This window comes from Urocitellus parryii, chromosome 9 (genome assembly GCF_045843805.1).
Source record: "Urocitellus parryii isolate mUroPar1 chromosome 9, mUroPar1.hap1, whole genome shotgun sequence".
NCBI classification, from domain to species: Eukaryota; Metazoa; Chordata; class Mammalia; order Rodentia; family Sciuridae; genus Urocitellus; species Urocitellus parryii.
Genome location: NC_135539.1, coordinates 36,418,909 through 36,425,286, shown reverse-complemented (window position 1 = coordinate 36,425,286; position 6,378 = coordinate 36,418,909).

Sequence of the window (6,378 nt, the reverse complement as noted above, 5' to 3'; positions counted from 1 at the left end):
CCAATTCTTCAGGGAAAACTCCCCGTAGTGATAAATATGAGTTGGAAACTTTAAAAAAAAATTATTTCCACATCTGTTCATTGACAGGGCCTTTAAAAAGTGTTACCAGGGCTGGGGATGTGGCTCAAGCGGTAATGCGCTCGCCTGGCATGCGCGGGGCTCTGGGTTCTATCCTCAGCACCACATAAAATAAAGATGTTGTGTCCACTGAAAACTGAAAAATAAATATTAAAAAAAAGTGTTACCAGTATAGTGATCAGTAGATTCTGTGCCTAGCATTGCCACCAAGGGAACGGAAACTCTGTGGAGGAATAGCTGGTGATTTGGGGTCCTGAGGCATCCACAGTGAGCCTGGGGCCTCCTGGGTAGGAAACCAAGGAAATGCTCAGATTGAAGGGCAATGAAAGAACACAGCAGCTAGCTTGGAGGGGCTCCACTGGCCAAATTAGAAGTAATTTGATGATCAAGAAGGATGACTGTAACTGATTGAACAGTTTTAATAAACAAAAATCTGAGTCTGCAATAATCTCCACACATAAGAGGGGCCAAAATAATCTATGAGCTAATACAGGCAGAAGAAATGGTAGAATTTTAGAACCTGCAGTAGCATCCCCTAGTGCATCTAGGTAAAGATCACAGAGCACATGGATGTGAACACGGTTGCACCTTGTGACTCAGGGCTGGGTGGGTGGAGGCTGTGAGCTGATGGAAGACCTCACTCTGCTGGGAAAGGCTCAGTGAATCAGCTTTGCCACTGAGAGAATCCAAGCCTGTTGGAGTTAAGATTCTTTGGTTATTTGGAGCTATAAGACATCCTCACTTTGAAGAGGGATACCTTTTTAAAAATGTCATTCAGGTTCTGAACTGTAACTCAGTGGTAGAGGGTGTGCTTAGCAAGCACGAGACCTGGGTTCAGTCTCCAGTTACCATTCCTCCAATTATGTAATTTACAAGAACACTCTATGGCTGTTTGGGGAGAAAACTATTTCAGCATTTGTTTTCTGTTCTGTAAATGTCCATGTCATGAGGAGATATTTTTCTTTTTTTTTTAAAATATTGTTAGTTGTAGATGGATACAATACCTTTATTTATCTTTATGTGGTGCTGAGGATGGAACCCAGTGCCTCACATGTGGTAGGCAAGTCCTCTACCACTGAGCCACAACCCAGCCCTGAGATATTATTTCTTGTTTGAAAGAAAGATAGTACAGGGAATTTCCTTTGGGGACCTAGTTATGTATAAGTATCCTTATTTCTCTTTATACAAAACAGTCCTTTAAAAAAAACAAACACATGACTGATTGACCTTTTTCTGAGAGTCTCACTGTGCTGCCCAGGATGGTCTCAAACTCCCCAAACCAGCCATCCTCCTACCTCAGTCTTTCCAGTAGCTGGGCACAGTAGTTGTGTGCACCAGGCCCAGCTTCCTTTTTCCATTTTAAAATAAGCTGTGGTTTGATTTAAGGATCTGGTCTTTTCCCAATGAATTGCTAGTTGTCCTCATGCCATTTAATGAATCCATCCTTTTTTGTTTCTGATTTGAAATACTATCTTTATCTTGTACTAAGCTGCTGAGCCCCAGGGCTGGCCTGTGTGCCCTGGAGACCAGTCACCATCCTACCATGTCGTCCAGCTTGGTTTTTCAGGGAGAGCCAGTGTGGGTTCTCGTGAGGGGTTTGTGATGAGAGGTCATTACAGAGCTGTATTTTCTTTGCTTTGACCCTGGAGTTGCATTGGTTTTCTCTTCAGTGTGTGTGTGTGTGTGTGTGTGTGTGTGTGTATGTGTGTATGTGTGTGTGTGGGTGTATACTGGGGATGAAACCCAGGGTTGCCTTATTTTTTACTTTTGACAAGGTCTCTAAGTTGCAGAGGCTGGCCTCCAACTTAAGATCTTCCTGCTCCAGCCTGCTGAGTGGCTGGGATTGCAGGTGTATGCCACCACACCCTGCGGCCTGCAGTCTCGATGCATTTGTGTGGCTGCTTGACTGATTTTTGTTCTGTTTTACTGGGATGATTCTTAATTGTGCTCGAGAGGGCTGTGTTTTTACAGTGGATTTGGATGTATTGAAGAGCAAGTCCCTCTGCTCTATTTTTCAAGAATTACTTGACTTTTCCTCCATGGCCCTGGAGGGACAGAGGGCAGGAGTCAGGCAGGTGGCTCCTTCTTCTCTTCCCTCTTGGGTCCTGGAGCCCCATCCTTTCTCTCTGGATCATAATCTCAAGCCTCCTGAGCAAATGGTCCCTCCCAACTGAGCGGCACCCTCCTCACTGAGGACCTGCTGAGGAGACCCAGGAGTCCCTGAAGCTGCTGAGCCACTTTGCTGAGTCACCCGTGTGGGAGTATATACATGTTTCCCAAAAGAGGGTTCATCACACCACCAAGGTCAAGCACCAGAGCTCAGCTAAGATCATAGGAATTCTTCAAGTCCTGGCTCACCTCCCAACTTCATGTCACTACTCTTGTCATTTGTCCTAGGAACCAGGTAGGGTGCTGGGATCATGGTGAGAAAAGACAGGGGCTCTCTACCACTGAGCACAATCCCAGCACCCCCAGCCCTTTTTCCCCATACTTTATTAAGAGACAGGATCTCACTAAGTTGCTTAGGGCCTCACTAAGTTGCTGAGGCTGAGGTTGAACTTGTAAACCTCCTGCCTCAGCCTCCTGAGCCACTGTTGGTCACTGCATCCAGCTTCTTGTCTTTTTTATTATCATTATTCTTGTGGGTGTGAGTGGTATCTCATAGAGACTTTAATTTGCATTTCCCTGATGACCAGTGATGTTGGATACTTATATTTGTTGCCCATTTTAATATCTTCTTTGAAGAAATGTCTGTTTAGGTCCTTTGCCTTCCATACCCCCTTTTAAGTGATTTTTTAAAAAATAACTTTATATTTTTTAATACGGTGCTTAGGATCCAACTCAATGCCTCATGCGTGCTAGGCAAGCGCTCTTCCACTGAGCTACAACCAGCCCCTTTTGCCCATTTTTAAGTTGGGACTTTTTTTCAGCTGTTGAGTTGTAAGGGTTCTTTATATATTTTGGATATTAATCCCTTATCAGATATGCCATTTGAAAATATCTTTTTCTAGTCTGTAAGTTGCCTTTTCATTTTGTTGATTGTTCCATTGCTATGCAGAAGCTTTTTAGTCTGATACAGTCTCACATATTTTTAATGCTGTAGCATGCATGCACTTTTGGAATATACATATATATAATTTCTTTTTTTTTTTTTTTTTTTTTTTTACCAATTTTGAGTTGGATTTTGTATATGGTGTGAGGTAAAGGTCCAGCTGAATTCTTTTCCATTTGGTCAGACACCCTTAGTTGATGATACTGTCCCTTTCCTATTGTGTCCTTTTGGTGCACTTCTTAAAAATTAGTTGACTACCTATGTGTGGGTTCATTTCTGGACTCTCTGTCCTGTTCATTGGTCTGTTTGGGTTTTTATGCCAGTACTATACTGCTTTAGCTATTACAGCATTGTGATATCACTTAAAATCAGGAAGTATGATACCTGTTTTTCTTCCCAAGTATTGCTTTGCTGTTAAGGTTGGTGTGTGTATGTGGTTCTATATAAATTTTTTTATATAGATTTTTCTTTCTTTTGGGGAGAATACCATTGGAGTTTTGGTAGGGATTGTGTTAAATAGGTATATTGATTTGGTTATATGGAATATTAACAATAGCAATTATTCTGATCCACACAGAATATCTGATCCACACAGCTTTTTTGTGTCATCTTCAGTTTTGTTCATTGTTTTATGGTTTTTAGTGTAAAAACATTTTCCCCTCCTTGGTGAAGTTTATTCCTAAGTATTTTTTTATGTTATCATAAACAAGATTGTTTTCTTGACATATTTTTAACTAGGCTGTGATTTGTATATAGAGGTACTATTGATCTTTTGTATATCGATTTTGTATCCTGCAACTTTATTGAATTCATTTGTGAATTCTAACAGGACTTTTTGGGTACACTCTTTGGGGGTTTTCTAACTAATAGGAACATGTCATTTGCAAATAGAAATGATGTTACTTCTTCCTTTCTGACTTGGATGCCTTTTATTTCCTTTTTTTTTTTTTTTTGACTTATGTCTGAGCTCTTGTCATGTTCTGGTCTGAGATCCTGCTCAGCCACTGGCCACTGTGGAGACTTTATATGAGAGATTTCCATAAATTCCAGTGTACTGTCGCCACTCCAGTGGAGGAAAGACCTCTGAGTCTCCCTTAATCCCACACACCTCCTCCTGGCTACAGTCCCTTTCAAATTTTGGTGTTATCAAGGTCCAGTGTGTCCTACGTGGCGCTCTCAGCATGTATCCAAAGTTGTGCATATTTTTCTATCACTGGTAGTATTATTTTATACTTAATTTTCATCTCAAACTATGGCTTTGAGGCTTATTGATATTAAAATATCCAACTCCAGTTTATTATGTTTGTGTATTCATTAATGTGTAATAATCTGATTTTGATTCTCTTAAATGTTTGTCCTCTCAGAATTCATTTGTTGAAACCTTAATCTGCCTGTGCAAGTGCTAGGTTAGGCTTTTGGGAGGTGACTGAGTGGGATCAGTGCCCTTATAAAATAGACCAGAGAGAGCTCGCTCCTCCCTGGCCCAAGGCAGTCAGGGTGTGTGCACAGTGCAGGCCCAAGGCTCCTGGGAGCCCTTGGGAATCCGCATGGCAAGGTGTCCCTAGTGAATAGGTAGAGCCTTTGAAAGGTGCTACAGATGGCAGCCAGCTCTCCTGAGGATGCTGCCCCCTTTCCAGCAACATTGCTTTCAAACTGTGGGATATGGTGACCCATGATTCTGGGCTGTGGAATCAACTTAGTGGACTGGTGTGCTTTTAAAAATAAATAGTTCAGAAAACATGAGGAAGCAGCATGATAATAAGACATGTTGTTCTGTGAAATCCTCTCTCTGTCCCTTCTTCCTGGGATACACTTTCCTTCAGGTCCCTCGGCGCCTCTCCCCTGCACCATCTCCAGTTTTTTTCAGTCACCTTAATAAACCTGCTTAAAACGAAGCTCCTGCCTCTTCAGCTGTCTGCTTCTCCTTTTCCTTTTTTGCAGAACCCTTTTATTACCCTCCACCATGCCCCGTGTTCTGTTGCTTGTCTTCCCTGTGAGAGGGCAGGGACCTTGGTTTGCTCAGCTCGCTGCCATAGTGGCACCTGGAACACAGCGTGGTGTGCAGTAAGCACTCATCAAAACTTGAGTGAGTGCACGTGTACACTGTCTTGGGTGGCAAAGTGAGATTCATTACTTTCTAAGGCTTAAAGTGGAAAAAAAATTGGAAAACACTGCTCTAGAGAAACACACCTGCGATACACACGTACGGGAATGTCCGCAGAGTAGACATGCTGCAGTTGTAGGACAGTGGAAGCCATCTGCCTTGGGTGGCTGTGACAGCATCAGCCTGGTTGTGTATAAACAACTGACATTTATTTTCTTACAGCTCTGGAGACTGAAGTCTGAGATCAGGGTGCAGCATGGTCAAGTTCTGGTGAGGGCCTCTTCTGGGTTAGAGACCACCAACTTCTTTCTGTGTCCTCACTTAGCAGTAAGAGTAACTCTGAGGTCTCTTTTATAAGGCCACTAGTCCCATTCATGACGGTGCCATCCCCATGACCCTATCATTTCCCGAAGATCTTAACTAATACTATCATTTTGGGGTTTGGATTTTAACATATGAAAGGGGGGGAGGACATAATCATTTAGCCCATTGTGTGTGGGGAGGTAGGGTAAGAAAAGGGGGGAAAATACTCTTAGCTTTTGCAGGTTGGTTTTCTGCTGGGGGTCGGCCCCTTCAGAGCTTGGCCTTCACTTCCAGCTTAGATCCTGAAGGTGAGTTCAAGGTGAGAACACAGGGCCTTCTTCCTTGGGTCATTTTGAGATGTGTCCCTATCCAGTACCCATGAAAGTTGTTAAAATCCGCCTTCCTCCACATATCTCCCTTCACCCTCTTCCTCTTCATGTCTTTTCCTCTGTCTCTTGCTCATCACCAGAGTTCCTTGCCCCAAGCTGCTGCAGCCAATATCTGTAGGCACCTAACTGCTTTAGGTGCAAACTACCTAGGAAGACGCTGACCATTCGGAGTTTAGTAAAACTAAGAGAAGCTCTGGTGACAGTTTCATAGACAGCAGCAAACAGGTGAACCCACAGCCACAGTTCTGCCCCCTCATACAACCTGAACCTGGAACACTGGCTCATCCTTTAGGCTGATGCTCTGGGTGGGGTGCAGGCCATGGCAGATGGGTACTTTAAACAGCCACAGCATCTTCTGACTACAAAGGTGCTGCCATAACCCTGACCCTGACCCACTTCTTTACCAAGCCTTCATCTGGTGGCTGGAAGGTTTAGATTCTATAATTTTGCAG